Genomic DNA, 19,496 nt, shown 5'->3' on the forward strand with positions numbered 1-19,496 from the left:
ATACAAGAGAAGAAAAAATTATACAGTCTGTTATCTGTGGCTGCAGCCTGGTGTATCTGTGGTGGAAAAATCATAGTTTTGCAGGAATACTTATCATAGTTCTCTATGCTAGCCTTGTTCTACTCTTTAAAAAAAAAAAATTCTCCAAAACCCTCCCAAAAAATTATACAGTCTGTTATGTCAGGCTGAGGTCTGGTGTGTTAGGAATTGAGTTCCCGCCGCTGCACAGGTGGAATCTCGATCCATGTCTGCTGGGGTCAACCATTCTACAGCAGCCACAGTGGAGCCTGCTCAGCGGAGACATCGGTCCCAGCGTCTCACTCAGTCTGATACTGTGCAAAGGGTTACTGCTGCCTTTCCAGGCTCTGCTGTTGTAGCCTGCACTGGTCAGTGGCGAGCAGGCTTTTCTGGGACCAAGTCCTGCTTTGCACACACTGAGCATGCCCAGGGTAAGACCTCTCATTGGAGGTCAGGGGTCACATGCTCAAGTACTGCTGCAGCTCCCATTGATCCTCTAGGAAGGTCCTGAAGTTGCTCTGGAATTGCAGCAACTTCCATTGGTTCCCTAGGAAGGTCCTGAAGCTGCTGCAGCTATAAAAGGATTGCATGGCCGCACGGCCATGTGCTAGTATCACCTCATATCATGAGCTTGTTATTTGTGGTCATGCCTGTATGTATGTATTCAGGGACCCGGCTGAAATAAGCCCCTAGAATACCGGCACCTCCGGTGAGGAGTTTTGAATGTATGTATTTAGGGACCTGGCTGAAATAAGCCCCTAGAATACCGGCACCTCCGGTGAGGACTGTTTGTGTGCTTTTCTGGTGCGTGACCAGTGACTGCCATCAGCTCAGCAGTTAGCTGTGTTCCCCTGTGATGCTAACAGGGCCTAGTATCTTGTTTCTAGCGAATCTGTGGAGTTAACAGAGTTCGCTTATACCGCCGCCATTTGCCAGCAGCAGGTTCCTCTCCTGCACGGTGGACCCCGGGTTGCGAACGCACCTATTTATACATATATATATATATATATATATATATATATATATACACTCGGTGCGTTCCGCCAACCCTAAGGCCGGTATCACACATGCGAGAAACACGTCCGAGTCTCGCATGTGAAATCCAAGCTCTGGCGCCGGCACTCCAGAGCGGAGCGTGCAGCTCCATGTGTTGCTATGCGGCCGCCCGCTCCGCTCTGGAGTGCCGGCGCCAGAGCTTGGATTTCACATGCGAGACACAGACGTGTTTCTCGCATGTGTGATCCCGGCCTAACATGGTGTATCTGTGGTGGAAAAATTGTAGCTTTGCAGGCATACGTAGCATAGTTCTGTGTTCTGTGTGCTAGCCTTGTTCTACTTTTTTTTTTTTTTAAATTCACCAAAAAAGTATTTTATACCGTCTGTTATGTCAGGCAGAGGTCTTTTGTATCTGTGGTAGAAAAAATGTAGCTTCGCAGGCATAAGTTTCATAGTTCTGTCTGCTAGTCTTGTTGTACTCATTTTAAATTTTTTGCAAAATTTCACATACAAAAGAAAAAAAACATTTATATACAGTCTGTTATGTCAGGCTGAGGCCTGGTGTATCTGTGGTGGAAAATTCGTAGCTTTGCTGGCATATGTACCATAGTTCTGTGAGCTAGCCTTGTTCTACTCTTTTTATATTTTCAAAAATTCACCAGAAACCCAAAAAATGTTTTATACAGTCTGTTATGTAAGGCTGAGGCCTGGTGTATCTGTAGTGTAGTTATTATCATAAAAACCTCATTAAAGACAGATACAAATATAAACCTTTATTAATAAATCATAAAGAGGAGACAAACAACACATAAAAACACACACCATACAAAAAGTGCATACTAAGTCCACCCTTTCAATGATCCCTGCCAGCGGAGGTTGGCACCCTACTGAGAATTACAAGAATGGCGCCCCCGCTCAACGACGGCTGACCCTAATGTCCTGTGCGTCCCTCTTTATAAGTGATCAATATACACCCAGGATGTCCAAAGAGGACAACACAGTCACACTAATTGCTGAAGGGACAGCGAAAAAAAGGGGGGAAGAAGATGAATATATGGTAAGGGATAGTGACCTGTCATGCACAGTGATGAAGAAAGATTAATACCAAATGCAAAAGACCCTTTTGTACTGAACCTACGCTGTGCCCTATCTATACAGCGGAGGTTGGCACCCTACTTGTCAGCGGATATGGCGCCCCCGCTCCACGATGGCTATCCCTCAAAAGGCCCTAGTGAATCAGTGACCCCCCAAAAAAATACACAAACTGCAATATGTGGAGACAGAGGGCTTGTGGGTGCCAATATAATACAAATGATCAGATTTCAATCAATAAATAGAATATCAGACTCTCCACTGATTAAACATCTATAAGTATAACCAGATATTCCAATATGATGTTAGATAATATTCAAAAACCAAGTCCAAAAAATATAGACCATGCTTAGATGTATCAGTGAGATATAAAATAACACATGATAATCAAATCAGAGGGGTACTTATCCGATAGATGTCATGTGACCTATACGCGTTTCACCACAAGGCTCATCAGGAGGTTAGATAAATGGATGTAGCATGGTGTATGTGTAGTGGAAAAATTGTAGCTTCACAGGCATAAGTTGTATAGTTCTGTCTGCTAGCCTTGCTGTAATAATAATAATCTTTATTTTTATATAGCGCTAACATATTCCGCAGCGCTTTACAGTTTGCACACATCATCACTGTCCCCGATGGGGGCTCACAATCTAGATTCCCTATCAGTATGTCTTTGGAATGTGGGAGGAAACTGGAGTACCCAGAGGAAACCCACGCAAACACGGAGAGAACATACAAACTCTTTGCAGATGTTGTCGTGGGTGGGATTAGAACACAGGACCCCAGCGCTGCAAGGCTAACCACTGCGCCACCGTGCTTGCTGTACTCATTTTTAATTTTTTTCCAAATTTCCCATGCAACAGAAAAAATAATTATACAGTCTGTTATGTGTGGCTGCGGCCTGTTGTGTCTGTATTGGAAAAATCGTAGCTTTGAAGGCATAGTGATCAGATATAATTTTGCTCCAAACAAATATATTTGTGTTGAGCTTTTGAAATAGTTCAGTAGTCCATTTAAAATGGGCAAGACAAGGGGCAGGGGACATGGGAAGTGGACGTGATGTTGATGGTGAATGTAGAGAACGAGGCCGTGGACAAGCTGAAAGTGGGCCACAACAGAGACCCACATCTTCTCGCTCGATCTTCCTGTCCCAGTTTGTAGGGGATCGCAGCACACCACTATGGAAGCCAGAACAGTGTGAAACGGTTGTTGTTTGGATAGCGGATAATGCTTCCAGTCACTTAGCCACCACCACCACATCTTCCACATGGTCAAGTCTGAGTAGCCATGAGTGTGGACTGGATATTCCTCACCCTGTCCTCCTTCCTCCCACTATGCCGAGTGCCCTGAGACAACTGATCCCACATTTGGACACTCCAAAGAGCTGTTCAGTTTTCCCTTTCAAGATTCCGGACTCTCGGCCGGTCAACTTGAAATGGGGCCAGATGAGATCGCATGTAACGATGACCAAAGCTTTGACCAGCCACAGTCACATGAAGGCGATGGTGGGAAAGTGTCACATGAGGTGGATGATGAGACACAATTGCCAGAAAGTCAGGAGGAGGAGCACGATACAGATGTGGAGGACGAGGTGGTGGATGACATAGTGACTGACCCAACCTGGCTGGAGGACATGCAGAGCAAGGACAGCAGCACACATGGGGAAGGAGGCATATCACCCCAACAGGCAAGAAGAAGCAGCAGTGTGGTGGCCGGAGACAGAAGGCGTGTCTCTGTTCCCAGTAACACCAACATAAGGGAAGTTGCCATTCCAACTATTAGATCTTCCCAAGTCAGGTTATTTTTTAAAGACTTTGCCAACCCCAAACATGCCATTTGCAGCACCTACCATGCCAGCATCAGCAGGGGTAGCAAAACTACCAGCCTGACCACCACCAGCTTGATCAGGCACATAGCAGCAAAGCACCTGACTTTGTGGGCCGAACCCCAGGCTCCAGGAACACTGTCTGCAGGTGACACCACTGCTTCTTCCACTGTTTTGCGTAGAAGCCAATTCCCAGTCCACCGTGCATGTAAAGATGCCTCTAGCCCTGCACCTGTTGTTGCCCACAGTCAAGCAGCACCTTCATCAAGCTCATCCACATCCTTAACCCAGCACAGCCTTCAGTTGTCTATACCCCAGTCATTGGAGCACAGCGGAAATACCCAGCCAACGCCCCACAGGCCACAGTACTAAATTCTAACATTTCTCTTCTGCTTGCACTTGAAAAGTTGCCTTTTTGGTTCATTGAGACGGAGGTTTTCCGCAACCTGATGGCGGCAGCCATCCCAAGGTTCTCAGTCCCCAGTCACCACTATTTCTCCCGGTGTGCCGTACCGGCATTACACCAGCATGTGTCCCACAACATTACCCGTGCCCTCAACAATGCTGTTACTGGGAAAGTCCATCTAACCACAGACACGTGGACGAGTGCTTGTGGGCAGTGATGGTACATCTCACTGACGGCACACTGGGTTAACATAGTGGAAGCTGGGACCCAGTCAGACCTTGGCATGGAATACATCCTACCCATGCCAGGATTGCAGGCCCTATGTCAATCAGGGTTGCCCCCCCCCTCTGTTCAGAGGGGATGGTCTGAGGACAGGGAGAGGATGAGGAGGACAGCATGGTCAGTCATCCGGTTGATGAGGACATGGAAGTCTTGCCTGTTAGCAGTCTGGCACGCATGGCTGACTTAATGTTGCGCTGCGTTTCACGTGACCCTGGCATTATAAAAATTTTTGGTAACACCCATTACTGGCTGGTGAAACTTCTAGACCCACGCTACAAGGAGAACTTTCAATCTCTTCTGTCAGAGGCAGAGAGGTGTACTAAAATGTTGCAGTAACAGAGGGCCCTTGTAGCGGAATTACTTTGAAAATTCCCATGTGAGAACGCTGGCAGCAGACCTCAGAGTTTGTTGTACAACCAAGGAGTCCAAGCGAGAGAGACAGAAGTACAATCCAGCTCGGGCAGGGGAACAATGGCAAAGTTCTGGGACAGTTTTCTCAGACCCTCCCATCATGCTGGCACAGAGACAAGGGGTGCTATCACAAGAAGTCCAATGTTTGGGAAGATGGTGAGGGGGTACCTTGCAGATCGTACAAGTGTCCTCTGTGATTCATCTGTGCCTTTTAATTATTGGGTATCCAAGCTGGACACGTGACATGAACTGGCTCTCTACGCCTTGGAGGTCCTAGCCTGCCCTACTGCTAGCGTTCTGTCAGAGCGGGTTTTTTAGTGCCACTGGTGGAATTATAACAGATAAGCGCATCCACCTGTCAACTGAAAATGCTGACAGGCTGACTCTTATAAAAAATGAACAAGGGCTGGATTGGGCAAGATTTCTGTACACCACCAAGTGAAAACAGTGAAACGTAGCCTCTAATACATTGTCTTTTTTGTGGAGGCGTATTGTCATGCACCTCTCCCCAACCACACATGGGTTTCCGCTTCCTGATTTAGTCTGTATGGTGTTATCCTCCTCCTTATCCTCCTCCTCATCATCCACAACCAGTACAACACCAGGGTGAATGTATTCCGTGATGCAAAAATCACTCACTTTTTGTGCAACAGTGTTTATCTGATGCCCCTTACTAATTAGAAACCAAAATAAACTCCCCCAGGGGGAACCGTCATCAAAATGAGATGTACATATATTTTTCCCATTTATTCTTATATATTCCAGTTTTAATATCTCTGCACTGTCCTTTTATGACCTAGTGTACGAGGGGCGATCCAAAAGTATTGATAATCAATACTAAACACAATGAATATAGTCAAATTTTATTTTATTTTTTTACATAGTCTCCTAACAAGTCTATACATTTAGTCCATCTCTTTTCTAAACTTAGAATTCCCTTCGAAAAAAATTCTTGATCTTGACCCTCAAAAAAATCCCCAACAGCAGTTATCACGTCACTATTGTCATAAAATTTCTTGCCCCGGAGGTGTTCCTTGAGCCGAGGAAAGAGAAAGAAGTCACTGGGGGCTAGATCTGGCCAATAGGGGGGGTGTTCCACCAGTTGAAAGCCCGCTTCTTAAATGGTAGCCATGGCAACTGCAGCTTTGTGAGCCGGCGCGTTATCTTGGTGAAACAGCACACCAGCCCACAGTTTGCCGCGCCTTTTCTCCTTGATAGCCTCCCGCAATCTTCTTATTTGTTCTGCGTAGTAGGAGCCCGTAATAGTGGCTCCCTTCTCCAAATAGTCCACCATAATAATTCCTTCAGCGTCCCAAAAAACGGATGCCATAACCTTCCCTTGCTGAGCTTGACACTTTGAATTTCTTCGGCGTCGGTTCGTCGGCTCGTTTCAACGTCATCGATTGTTGTTTAGTTTCAGGATCAAAGTGGTGGATCCAGGTCTTGTCCATGGTCAAAAAACGTGACAAAAAATTTTCCTTGTCTGCTTGGAACTTTTCGAGATTTGCTATTGAAATGTCAACTGGTTTCTTCTTTTGCTTGTCGGTTAACATTTTTGGCACCCAACACACGGAGACCTTTCTCATATGCAATTATTTTGCAAGGATTCTTTGAATACTACCATATGAGATCCCTGTGACCTCAGCTACATGCCTGATAGTCACTCTTCGATCTGCCAATACAACTTCTTCAACTTTTTTCACGTTTTCTTCATTGAGGGACGTGGATGGGCGTCCTTCACGATGTTCAACTTCCGTCGATGTTCTTAACAGCTTAAATTCCTTGGCCCAGCATGCAACTGTGGAATATGGAGGAGAAGAGTCCCCCAATGTTTCCACCAAGTCACTGTGCATGTCTTTGGTAGTCATTTTTTTCAAGCAGAGGTATTTGATGACAGCTCTGAGCTCGTTTTTTTCCATTTTGATGTTCACTCCTCGGCAGTTCATATTCAAATGAATGTAGCTCCCGGGAATCGTGGTCTATTTAAGTGATTTTTTTTTCATGGATTAGTGGTTACCTAAGAGAAGAAAACATTTTATTTTAATTTCTGTGTGCAATAGAAATAACCGATTATCATTACTTTTGGATCGCCCCTCGTATATCTCTACAATATGAAAATATTGAAATACAATTTTTTTTTTAATATATCCCTGTCTCTGAGCTGTTGCTAGAGACAAACATATCTCGCTGGACACAATCTGGCATCATATATATGAACCTGTGTTCGCCCCTCCCTTTTGTTATTTACTTTCATTGGTGGATTCACATCCTTTATTTTTTTTTATTTCAGTATGATTTATCTTTATGTCTCCTCATTCTCCACCACTAGATCACCACGCTTAACATGTTCTGTGCTGCTATAGGCAGTCCAATTTTTGGCAAGGGTGTCTATGATGCCCATAGTATATTTTTAAAAAATGTATGCCCCTTGGGAAAATGTTTGTCAGCCCATGCACTGCGTGTGTGGGCTTTACAAGTCTAGGAGACACACTCCTTTACATTAGGCCTATTTTTTAATGAGGCCTTCAGCAATGTCTCCTCATTCATCACCACTAGATCACTACACTTAACGTGTCCTGTGCTGCTATAGACAGTCCAATTTTTGGCAAGGGTGTCTATGATGCCCTTAGTATATTTTTTAAAAATGTATCCCCCTTGGGGAAATGTTTGTCAGCTCATGCACTGCTGCTGCGTATTTTATATATACCTAGCTGCAGTTATCCGTGGCAATTTTTTGGGGGGATTTTTTTTATAAAGCAATCCATAGCCCCCTTTTTTCAACATTTATTTGCTTGGTCACGCTGCAGACTACAGTCAGGTCATTGCAATACAAGAGCGTGAAAATATAATTTTTTACCTATTTTTGGGGGGGGGAAACCAGGCATCAGATGTGAGTGGGCCTAAAAATCTGTCCTTTTTTGGGGGCTGCTATCTAATATTTTGTAGTGTCCTACAACCTTTTTGGACACCATTTTGTTGCCCCAAAATTTTTTATCTGGCCCCCAAAAATTTAGCTACAGTTGTTATATTTATCACTGTGAGTTGTACACCACATGCATCACATATCATTGCGCTAAATATCTTAAAATTTTAGTACTCCAATTTTATTTTTGGGAGTCATAGCCAACATTTTGACAAAATTTTGGTGTGCCAAAAAAACCAAAAAAATATTTTGATCAGTCTGTTATCTCTGGCTGACGCTTTGTGTACCAGTGGTGTCAAAATCCGTGCTTTGCAGGCATACGTTGCTTTCTTCTGTCTGCTACCTTTGGTCTACTTAGTATTTATTGTTTAAAAAAAAATAAAAATAAAAAATAAAATGTATACAGTCTGTTATCTCCGTCACACGCCTAGTGTATCTGTGGTGTCAAAATCTTCTGTTCGCAGGCATACGTTGCATTGTTCTGTCTGCTAGCCTTGGTGTACTCAGTATTTATTGTTTAAAAAAAAAAATTTAAGAAAATTTTTGTCATGTCTGTTATGTCACGCTGAGGCCTGGTGTATCTGTGGTGGAAAAATCGTAGCTTCGCAGGCATAAGATGCATAGTTCTGTCTGCTAGCCTTGTTCTATTCTTTTTATCTTTTTTTTTCAAACATTCACCAAAAGCCCCCCCAAAAAGTACTCGACTTCAACCAACACCGCCCGGTTCATCTTGATGCGCATTTGCTGTGTGATCTTGAACATGTTCTGCAAAAGAGCGTTCGCCGCGTACTAATTTCTCCGGGCGTAAAAGAGCAGCCAATTATTCCTATTTCGGGGGCTGATCAGGATGGGACCCCTCAGCTCTCGCAACCAATCAGCAAACTGTGGATTATATTCAGCAGATTTGTCTTTTTGCAGGATTTATTTCTGGATGTGCGATTCTCCCTTCGAACTGTAGCAGTTCGGTATCAAAATTCAGCCCTCCGTCACGTAGCTCTTTCTGAACGCTCTCATCCTTGTGTATGTAGTTCATGAACTTCCCAACTTGCCGCTCCCTCTGTTCTGGTTGTAAGCGGGTGTGAACGGCCAGGTCTTTCATGATATTGAAGTAGTTTCTCATTCTGTTTGTCAGACCTGTTAGGTTACAGAACTCTGGCACCAGTACGATGGCTCTCTCTGTGGCTCCCGGCTTGGGCCTTCGGGGGATGTTCACGATGAGCGGCTGGATCATGTTTTTCCCTTGTTCATTGTATTGGTTCTTATAGTAGTCCACAAAGCTGATCTCGCTTCTGTCTGCCTTCTTGAAGGTGGACACTGTAATCATGTTCTAGGCGATCTCATCTATACGGTAGGTTTTAGAGTTGCACTTGGTGAGGACGATCAGCTCCTTGCAGCAGGCATCCTGGAACCTCTGAGGGCCACACAAGGAGTAGAGGCTGCTCATGATGTCGTGCACAGCCTCATTCCTGAGGACTTTATGGCTGACATTAATGCTCAACGCTGGACTCGTATTGGAGGATGGAGGTGTAAAACCCCGGGCAGATGGCAAGTCGTGGGCTCTGACTTTGGTGGCGTCACTCGCGTTGTAATAGTTGCATCCTATCTGCTTCATATCCATTATCTTCAGGAGTCTTCTGAAAATGATGCTATAGAAATGGAAGCAGGTTGGCGAGGTCGGTGGAAAATCGTTGGTCAGGGTGATTGTTATCCGCACGTTCTCTCCATTTCGAGTTTGACTGAACAAATCGGTGACCTTATTCAGTCTTTTTGGTAAAAACAACACAGTTTCATCAAACGCCCAAGCCTTCCCGATGGCTTCTTCATGCTGGTACAGGAGGCCATACTGCAAACACTTGGACTCAATGGCGGGGTTGAAGTCAATGTGATACTGGTACAGGGCCCACTGTGGTCGGGACTCCAGCTTTATGTGGTTGGTCACATGAGGAATCTTGGTGCCAGCTTTCGATTTTTGGACGTGTTCGATAGTCTGCTGGGTGTTCACCCCAATGTCATGGAAGTGACACTTCCCCGATAGACACTTCTGCAAGTCCAGCTGACACCTGCAGAACCTCGGGTAATGGTCTCTCTGCTGCTGCTGCCAGCGGTCCTCTCTGGCGCCCTCTTCCGACGAGCAAAGGCTCAGGCGCTGGCTGCCGAGATCTGACTGCTAGTAAAGAAAAATAGGAGACAAAAAAAGCTCAAATAGGGTCTTATCCCCAGGATTGTTTCTAATCAATTGTGAGAGAACTGCTCACCTGGTGGTACACAGTACAGGCGTGTAGTTTTGTCAGCTGCTGCAGATCCACAGGTCGGCGCTGCGACCTCTCAGAACCGTTATAATAGATGAAATGTGGATTACATCCGCGCTGCTGCGACAAATAATAGATCCAGATATACTTGTAAGATGTTCGGGTGGTTTATTCAACGCGTTTCAAAGCTCATGGCTTCTTTTTCAGGAAGTTTCCACACAAAGAAAGTTTTCCTGTGGAAACTTCCTGAAGAAGAAGCCATGAGCTTTGAAACGCGTTGAATAAACCACCCGAAAATCTTACAAGTATATCTGGATCTATTATTTGTCGCAGCAGCGCGGATGTAATCCACATTTCATCTATTATAAGAGATCTGACTGCTGGCTGGGGTCCCTGGGGCTGCTGTACCTGTCCAGGTGGTCTTTGTGGGGCCTGCTCCTGCACACGAGCTCGACTGTGGGCCCGGGATCTTGCTCATCAGCTCATCTTTTACTTTGTACACAAACCACGCACTAGTGTGTTATGTGCCTAGTTTTTAATGAAGCCTTCATCAATGTTTCCTCATTCTCCACCACTAGATCACCTGTTGTGAATTCTGTGGCAGAGTTCACTCCTGTGGTCACAAGTGGTACTTCGGCTGATTCTCTCTGGGAGCTTCCGTTTGTGGAGGAAAGTGGTACTGCAGCTTCTGAGTTTCCTCCCTCAGGTGATCTGGTGAGGTCGTTAGCTGCTTCTCTACTTAACTCCACCTGATGCTTTGATCCATGCTTCCTGTCAATGTTCCAGTGTTGGACTTGTGTTTCTCTGGATCATTCCTGTGGCCTGCTGCTCTGCATAGCTAAGTGCTTCTTTGCTATTTGTTGCTATTTTTTCTGTCCAGCTTGTCTATTTGTTTTGCTGGAAGCTCTGGGACGCAAAGGGTGTACCTCCGTGCCGTTAGTTCGGTACGGAGGGTCTTTTTGCCCCCTTTGCGTGGTTTTCTTTAGGGTTTTGTGTAGACCGCAAAGTTATCTTTCCTATCCTCGTTCTGTCTAGAATATCGGGCCTCACTTTGCTGAATCTATTTCATCCCTACGTTTGTCTTTTCATCTTACTCACAGTCATTATATGTGGGGGGCTGCCTTTTCCTTTGGGGTATTTCTCTGAGGCAAGGTAGGCTTATTTTTCTATCTTCAGGCTAGTTAGTTTCTCAGGCTGTGCTGAGTTGCATAGGGAGCGTTAGGCGCAATCCACAGCTGCCTCTAGTTGTGTTTGGAGAGGATCAGGAATTGCGGTCTACAGAGTTTCCACGTCTCAGAGCTCGTTCTATTATTTTGGGTTATTGTCAGATCACTGTATGTGCTCTGATCGCTATGTACATTGTGTTACTGAATTGCCTATCACAATAGTACAGGAAGCCAAAAGTACTAATGATTCTCAATAGAGGGAAAAAAGAAGTTCTGAGACCATTTTTTTTCCTTTGCACTGTGATTTGTCTTTTTTTTCCCCTAGACATTTGGGTGGTTCAGGACACAGGTGTTACAATGGACATTAAAGGTCTGTCTTCATGTGTAGATCAGCTCACGGCAAGAGTTCAAGATATTCAAAATTTTGTGGTTCAGAATTCTTTGTTAGAACCGAGAATTCCTATTCCAGATTTGTTTTTTGGAGATAGAACTAAATTTCTGAGTTTCAAGAATAATTGTAACATAGTAACATAGTAACATAGTTAGTAAGGCCGAAAAAAGACATTTGTCCATCCAGTTCAGCCTATATTCCATCATAATAAATACCCAGATCTACGTCCTTCTACAGAACCTAATAATTGTATGATACAATATTGTTCTGCTCCAGGAAGACATCCAGGCCTCTCTTGAACCCCTCGACTGAGTTCGCCATCACCACCTCCTCAGGCAAGCAATTCCAGATTCTCACTGCCCTAACAGTAAAGAATCCTCTTCTATGTTGGTGGAAAAACCTTCTCTCCTCCACACGCAAAGAATGCCCCCTTGTGCCCGTCACCTTCCTTGGTATAAACAGATCCTCAGCGAGATATTTGTATTGTCCCCTTATATACTTATACATGGTTATTAGATCGCCCCTCAGTCGTCTTTTTTCTAGACTAAATAATCCTAATTTCGCTAATCTATCTGGGTATTGTAGTTCTCCCATCCCCTTTATTAATTTTGTTGCCCTCCTTTGTACTCTCTCTAGTTCCATTATATCCTTCCTGAGCACCGGTGCCCAAAACTGGACACAGTACTCCATGTGCGGTCTAACTAGGGATTTGTACAGAGGCAGTATAATGCTCTCATCATGTGTATCCAGACCTCTTTTAATGCACCCCATGATCCTGTTTGCCTTGGCAGCTGCTGCCTGGCACTGGCTGCTCCAGGTAAGTTTATCATTAACTAGGATCCCCAAGTCCTTCTCCCTGTCAGATTTACCCAGTGGTTTCCCGTTCAGTGTGTAATGGTGATATTGATTCCCTCTTCCCATGTGTATAACCTTACATTTATCATTGTTAAACCTCATCTGCCACCTTTCAGCCCAAGTTTCCAACTTATCCAGATCCATCTGTAGCAGAATACTATCTTCTCTTGTATTAACTGCTTTACATAGTTTTGTATCATCTGCAAATATCGATATTTTACTGTGTAAACCTTCTACCAGATCATTAATGAATATGTTGAAGAGAACAGGTCCCAATACTGACCCCTGCGGTACCCCACTGGTCACAGCGACCCAGTTAGAGACTATACCATTTATAACCACCCTCTGCTTTCTATCACTAAGCCAGTTACTAACCCATTTACACACATTTTCCCCCAGACCAAGCATTCTCATTTTGTGTACCAACCTCTTGTGCGGCACGGTATCAAACGCTTTGGAAAAATCGAGATATACCACGTCCAATGACTCACCGTGGTCCAGTCTACAGCTTACCTCTTCATAAAAACTGATTAGATTGGTTTGACAGGAGCGATTTCTCATAAACCCATGCTGATATGGAGTTAAACAGTTATTCTCATTGAGATAATCCAGAATAACATCCCTCAGAAACCCTTCAAATATTTTACCAACAATAGAGGTTAGACTTACTGGCCTATAATTTCCAGGTTCACTTTTAGAGCCCTTTTTGAATATTGGCACCACATTTGCTATGCGCCAGTCCTGCGGAACAGACCCTGTCGCTATAGAGTCACTAAAAATAAGAAATAATGGTTTATCTATTACATTACTTAGTTCTCTTAGTACTCGTGGGTGTATGCCATCCGGACCCGGAGATTTATCTATTTTAATCTTATTTAGCCGGTTTCGCACCTCTTCTTGGGTTAGATTGGTGACCCTTAATATAGGGTTTTCATTGTTTCTTGGGATTTCACCTAGCATTTCATTTTCCACCGTGAATACCGTGGAGAAGAAGGTGTTTAATATGTTAGCTTTTTCCTCGTCATCTACAACCATTCTTTCCTCACTATTTTTTAAGGGGCCTACATTTTCAGTTTTTATTCTTTTACTATTGATATAGTTGAAGAACAGTTTGGGATTAGTTTTACTCTCCTTAGCAATGTGCTTCTCTGTTTCCTTTTTGGCAGCTTTAATTAGTTTTTTAGATAAAGTATTTTTCTCCCTATAGTTTTTTAGAGCTTCAATGGTGCCATCCTGCTTTAGTAGTGCAAATGCTTTCTTTTTACTGTTAATTGCCTGTCTTACTTCTTTGTTTAGCCACATTGGGTTTTTCCTATTTCTAGTCCTTTTATTCCCACAAGGTATAAACCGCTTACACTGCCTATTTAGGATGTTCTTAAACATTTCCCATTTATTATCTGTATTCTCATTTCTGAGGATATTGTCCCAGTCTACCAGATTAAGGGCATCTCTAAGCTGTTCAAACTTTGCCTTCCTAAAGTTCAATGTTTTTGTGACTCCCTGACAAGTCCCCCTAGTGAAAGACAGGTGAAACTGCACAATATTGTGGTCGCTATTTCCTAAATGCCCAACCACCTGCAGATTTGTTATTCTGTCAGGTCTATTAGATAGTATTAGGTCTAAAAGTGCTGCTCCTCTGGTTGGATTCTGCACCAATTGTGAAAGATAATTTTTCTTGGTTATTAGCAGAAACCTGTTGCCTTTATGGGTTTCACAGGTTTCTGTTTCCCAGTTAATATCCGGGTAGTTAAAGTCCCCCATAACCAGGACCTCATTATGGGTTGCAGCTTCATCTATCTGCTTTAGAAGTAGACTTTCCATGCTTTCTGTTATATTTGGGGGTTTGTAACAGACCCCAATGAGAATTTTGTTACCATTTTTCCCTCCATGAATTTCAACCCATATGGACTCGACATCCTCATTCCCTTCGCTAATATCCTCCCTTAAAGTGGACTTTAGACAAGACTTTACATAGAGACAAACCCCTCCTCCTCTCCGATTTTTACGATCCTTTCTAAACAGACTGTAACCCTGTAAGTTAACTGCCCAGTCATAGCTTTCATCTAACCATGTCTCGGTTATTCCCACTATGTCAAAGTTACCTGTAGATATTTCTGCTTCTAGTTCTTCCATCTTGTTTGTCAGGCTTCTGGCGTTTGCGAGCATGCAGTTTAGAGGATTTTGTTTTGTTCCAATCTCCTCACTGTGGATTGTTTTAGAAATGTTCTTACCTCCCTTCTGAGTATGTTTTCCTGGGTCGTCTTTGTTCGAGTCTAATGTTTTTCTTCCCGTCCCCTCTTCTTCTAGTTTAACGCCCTCCTGATGAGTGTAGCGAGTCTTCTGGCGAATGTGTGTTTCCCAGGTTTGTTGAGTTGTAGTCCGTCTCTGGCGAGGAGTCCATCATACCAGTAATTCACACCGTGGTCCAGGAATCCAAATCCTTGTTGTCTGCACCATCGTCTTAGCCAGTTGTTTGCATCAAGGATCCTGTTCCATCTCCTGGTGCCATGCCCGTCTACTGGAAGGATAGAAGAAAAAACTACCTGTGCATCCAGTTCCTTACTTTCTTCCCCAACTCTTCAAAGTCCTTGCAGATTGTCGGTAGGTCCTTCCTTGCCGTGTCATTGGTGCCAACATGTATCAGAAGAAATGGGTGGACGTCCTTGGAGCTGAAGAGCTTTGGTATCCTATCGGTCACATCCTTGATCATCGCACCTGGAAGGCAGCATACTTCTCTTGCAGTTATGTCCGGTCTGCAGATGGCTGCTTCGGTGCCTCTCAGTAGTGAGTCTCCCACCACCACCACTCTTCGTTGCTTCTTGGCTGTACTTTTTGCTGTCACTTGTTGCTGTGTGCCCTTTTCTTTTTTGCTTGCTGGTATTGCTTCATTCTTAGGTGTGCCATCTTCATCCTCTACAAAGATTTGATATCGGTTCTTCAGTTGTGTGGTTGGTGATTTCTCCATGGTCTTCTTGCTTCTTTTGGTCACATGCTTCCACTCATCTGCTTTTGGAGGTTCTCTGACACTTTTTGCACCTTCTGTGACCAGTAGAGATGCTTCTGTTCTGTCTAGAAAGTCTTCATTCTCTTTGATGAGTTTCAAAGTTGCTATTCTTTCTTCCAGACCCCGCACCTTTTCTTCTAAAAGGGCCACTAGTCTACACTTCTGACAGGTGAAATTGGATTCTTCTTCTGGTCGATCTGTGAACATGTAGCACATGCTGCAGCTCACCATGTAGGTTGTCACATCTGCCATGTTGCTCCTAGATCCTGCTGACTTGCTGTGTGTTTTCCTTCTTGTGTAATCTACTCAGCCAAGCTCTCTTGCAATAATGTCCTACAGGCAAAAATTCGCGCGCCGTAAGGTGATGCTTTCGAAGCAGCTGGTCCCGGCTGTACCCAACGATCTTCTAGCTTAGGGAGACTTCGCTTCTCCCAGAAGGCACCTGGAATATGCAAATTAGCCTCCTGAAGCTTGAATCCCTGGTTTGGTGATGCTTTCGAAGCAGCTGGTCCCGGCTGTACCCAACGATCTTCTAGCTTAGGGAGACTTCGCTTCTCCCAGAAGGCACCTGGAATATGCAAATTAGCCTCCTGAAGCTTGAATCCCTGGTTTGGTGATGCTTTCGAAGCAGCTGGTCCCGGCTGTACCCAACGATCTTCTAGCTTAGGGAGACTTCGCTTCTCCCAGAAGGCACCTGGAATATGCAAATTAGCCTCCTGAAGCTTGAATCCCTGGTTTGGTGATGCTTTCGAAGCAGCTGGTCCCGGCTGTACCCAACGATCTTCTAGCTTAGGGAGACTTCGCTTCTCCCAGAAGGCACCTGGAATATGCAAATTAGCCTCCTGAAGCTTGAATCCCTGGTTTGGTGATGCTTTCGAAGCAGCTGGTCCCGGCTGTACCCAACGATCTTCTAGCTTAGGGAGACTTTGCTTCTCCCAGAAGGCACCTGGAATATGCAAATTAGCCTCCTGAAGCTTGAATCCCTGGTTTGGTGATGCTTTCGAAGCAGCTGGTCCCGGCTGTACCCAACGATCTTCTAGCTTAGGGAGACTTCGCTTCTCCCAGAAGGCACCTGGAATATGCAAATTAGCCTCCTGAAGCTTGAATCCCTGGTTTGGTGATGCTTTCGAAGCAGCTGGTCCCGGCTGTACCCAACGATCTTCTAGCTTAGGGAGACTTTGCTTCTCCCAGAAGGCACCTGGAATATGCAAATTAGCCTCCTGAAGCTTGAATCCCTGGTTTCAATTGTAAACTATTTCTGGCTTTGAAACCTCGCTCCTCTGGTGACCCAGCGCAACAGGTTAGGATCGTCATTTCTTTTTTGCGTGGCGACCCTCAGGACTGGGCATTTTCTCTTGCGTCAGGAGATCCTGCATTGAGTGATATCGATGCGTTTTTCCTGGCGCTTGGATTGCTGTACGATGAGCCTAATTCAGTAGATCAGGCAGAAAAAAATTTGCTGGCTCTTTGTCAGGCTCAGGATGAGATAGAGCTATATTGCCAGAAATTTAGAAAATGGTCCGTGCTCACTCAATGGAATGAATCTGCGCTTGCAGCCATTTTCAGAAAGGGTCTCTCTGAATCCATTAAGGATGTCATGGTGGGATTTCCTATGCCCGCTGGTTTGAATGAGTCTATGTCTTTGGCCATTCAGATCGGTCGACGCTTGCGTGAGCGTAAATCTGTGCACCATTTGGCGGTATTACCTGAGATTAAACCTGAGCCTATGCAGTGCGATAGGACTATGACCAGAGTTGAACGGCAAGAACACAGACGTCTGAATGGGCTGTGTTTCTACTGTGGTGATTCCACTCATGCTATCTCTGATTGTCCTAAGCGCACTAAGCGGTTCGCTAGGTCTGCCACCATTGGTACTGTACAGTCAAAATTTCTTCTGTCCGTTACCTTGATATGCTCCTTGTCGTCGTATTCTGTCATGGCGTTTGTGGATTCAGGCGCTGCCCTGAATTTGATGGACTTGGATTATGCTAAACGTTGTGGGTTTTTATTGGAGCCCTTGCAGTGTCCTATTCCATTGAGAGGAATTGATGCTACACCTTTGGCCAAGAATAAGCCTCAATACTGGACCCAGCTGACCATGTGCATGGCTCCTGCACATCAGGAGGTTATTCGCTTTCTGGTGTTGCATAATCTGCATGATGTGGTCGTGTTGGGGTTGCCATGGCTACAGGCCCATAATCCAGTGTTGGATTGGAATTCCATGTTGGTGTCCAGCTGCGGTTGTCAGGGGGTACATGGTGATGTTCCATTTCTGTCAATTTCGTCATCCACCCCTTCTGAGGTTCCAGAGTTCTTGTCTGATTACCGGGATGTATTTGATGAGCCCAAGTCCGATGCCCTGCCTCCGCATAGGGATTGTGATTGTGCTATCAATTTGATTCCTGGTAGTAAGTTCCCAAAAGGTCGACTGTTTAATTTATCCGTGCCTGAGCACACCGCTATGCGCAGTTATGTGAAGGAATCCCTGGAGAAGGGGCATATTCGCCCGTCATCGTCGCCATTAGGAGCAGGGTTCTTTTTTGTAGCCAAGAAGGATGGTTCGCTGAGACCGTGTATAGATTACCGCCTTCTTAATAAGATCACTGTTAAATTTCAGTACCCCCTTGCCATTGTTATCTGATTTGTTTGCTCGGATTAAGGGGGCTAGTTGGTTCACTAAGATAGATCTTCGTGGTGCGTATAATCTGGTGAGAATCAGGCAAGGCAATGAATGGAAAACTGCATTTAATACGCCCGAGGGTCATTTTGAGTATCTAGTGATGCCGTTCGGACTTGCCAATGCTCCATCAGTGTTTCAATCCTTTATGCATGACATCTTCCGTGAGTTCCTAGATAAATTCCTGATTGTGTACTTGGATGACATTTTGATCTTCTCGGATGATTGGGAGTCTCATGTGAAGCAGGTCAGAACGGTTTTTCAGGTCCTGCGTGCTAATTCTTTGTTTGTGAAGGGATCAAAGTGTCTCTTTGGTGTGCAGAAGGTTTCATTTTTGGGGTTCATCTTTTCCCCTTCTACTATCGAGATGGATCCGGTTAAGGTCCAAGCCATCCATGATTGGACTCAGCCGACATCTCTGAAAAGTCTGCAAAAGTTCCTGGGCTTTGCTAATTTTTATCGTCGCTTCATCTGCAATTTTTCTAGTGTTGCCAAACCATTGACCGATTTGACCAAGAACGGTGCTGATTTGGTCAATTGGTCTTCTGCTGCTGTGGAAGCTTTTCAAGAGTTGAAGCGTCGTTTTTCTTCTGCCCCTGTGTTGTGTCAACCAGATGTTTCTCTTCCGTTCCAGGTCGAGGTTGATGCTTCTGAGATTGGAGCAGGGGCTGTTTTGTCACAGAGAGGTTCTGGTTGCTCAGTGATGAAACCATGCGCTTTCTTTTCCAGGAAGTTTTCGCCTGCTGAGCGAAATTATGATGTAGGCAACCGAGAGCTGCTGGCCATGAAGTGGGCATTCGAGGAGTGGCGTCATTGGCTTGAAGGAGCTAAGCATCGCGTGGTGGTATTGACTGATCATAAGAACTTGACTTATCTCGAGTCTGCCAAGCGCTTGAATCCTAGACAAGCTCGTTGGTCGTTGTTTTTTGCCCGTTTTGACTTTGTGATTTCGTACCTTCCGGGCTCTAAAAATGTGAAGGCGGATGCTCTGTCTAGGAGTTTTGTGCCCGACTCTCCGGGTTTATCTGAGCCGGCGGGTATCCTCAAGGAAGGAGTAATTGTGTCTGCCATCTCCCCTGATTTGCGGCGGGTGCTGCAAAAATTTCAGGCTAATAAACCTGATCGTTGCCCAGCGGAGAAACTGTTTGTCCCTGATAGGTGGACGAATAGAGTTATCTCTGAACTTCATTGTTCGGTGTTG

General features: G+C 44.8%; 1 protein-coding gene and 1 pseudogene across 2 annotated transcripts in view; both read right to left on the minus strand.

The window, feature by feature from the left end:
• The window catches only part of AVIL (advillin), a 182,035-nt gene that overhangs the window by 91,427 nt on the left and 71,112 nt on the right, over nucleotides 1-19,496 (minus strand). The window lies entirely within an intron of this gene.
• LOC138671727 (piwi-like protein 1 pseudogene) overlaps nucleotides 8,620-19,496 on the minus strand; it is a 68,279-nt pseudogene continuing 57,402 nt past the window's right edge.

This window comes from Ranitomeya imitator, chromosome 3, assembly GCF_032444005.1.
Source record: "Ranitomeya imitator isolate aRanImi1 chromosome 3, aRanImi1.pri, whole genome shotgun sequence".
NCBI classification, from domain to species: domain Eukaryota; kingdom Metazoa; phylum Chordata; class Amphibia; order Anura; family Dendrobatidae; genus Ranitomeya; species Ranitomeya imitator.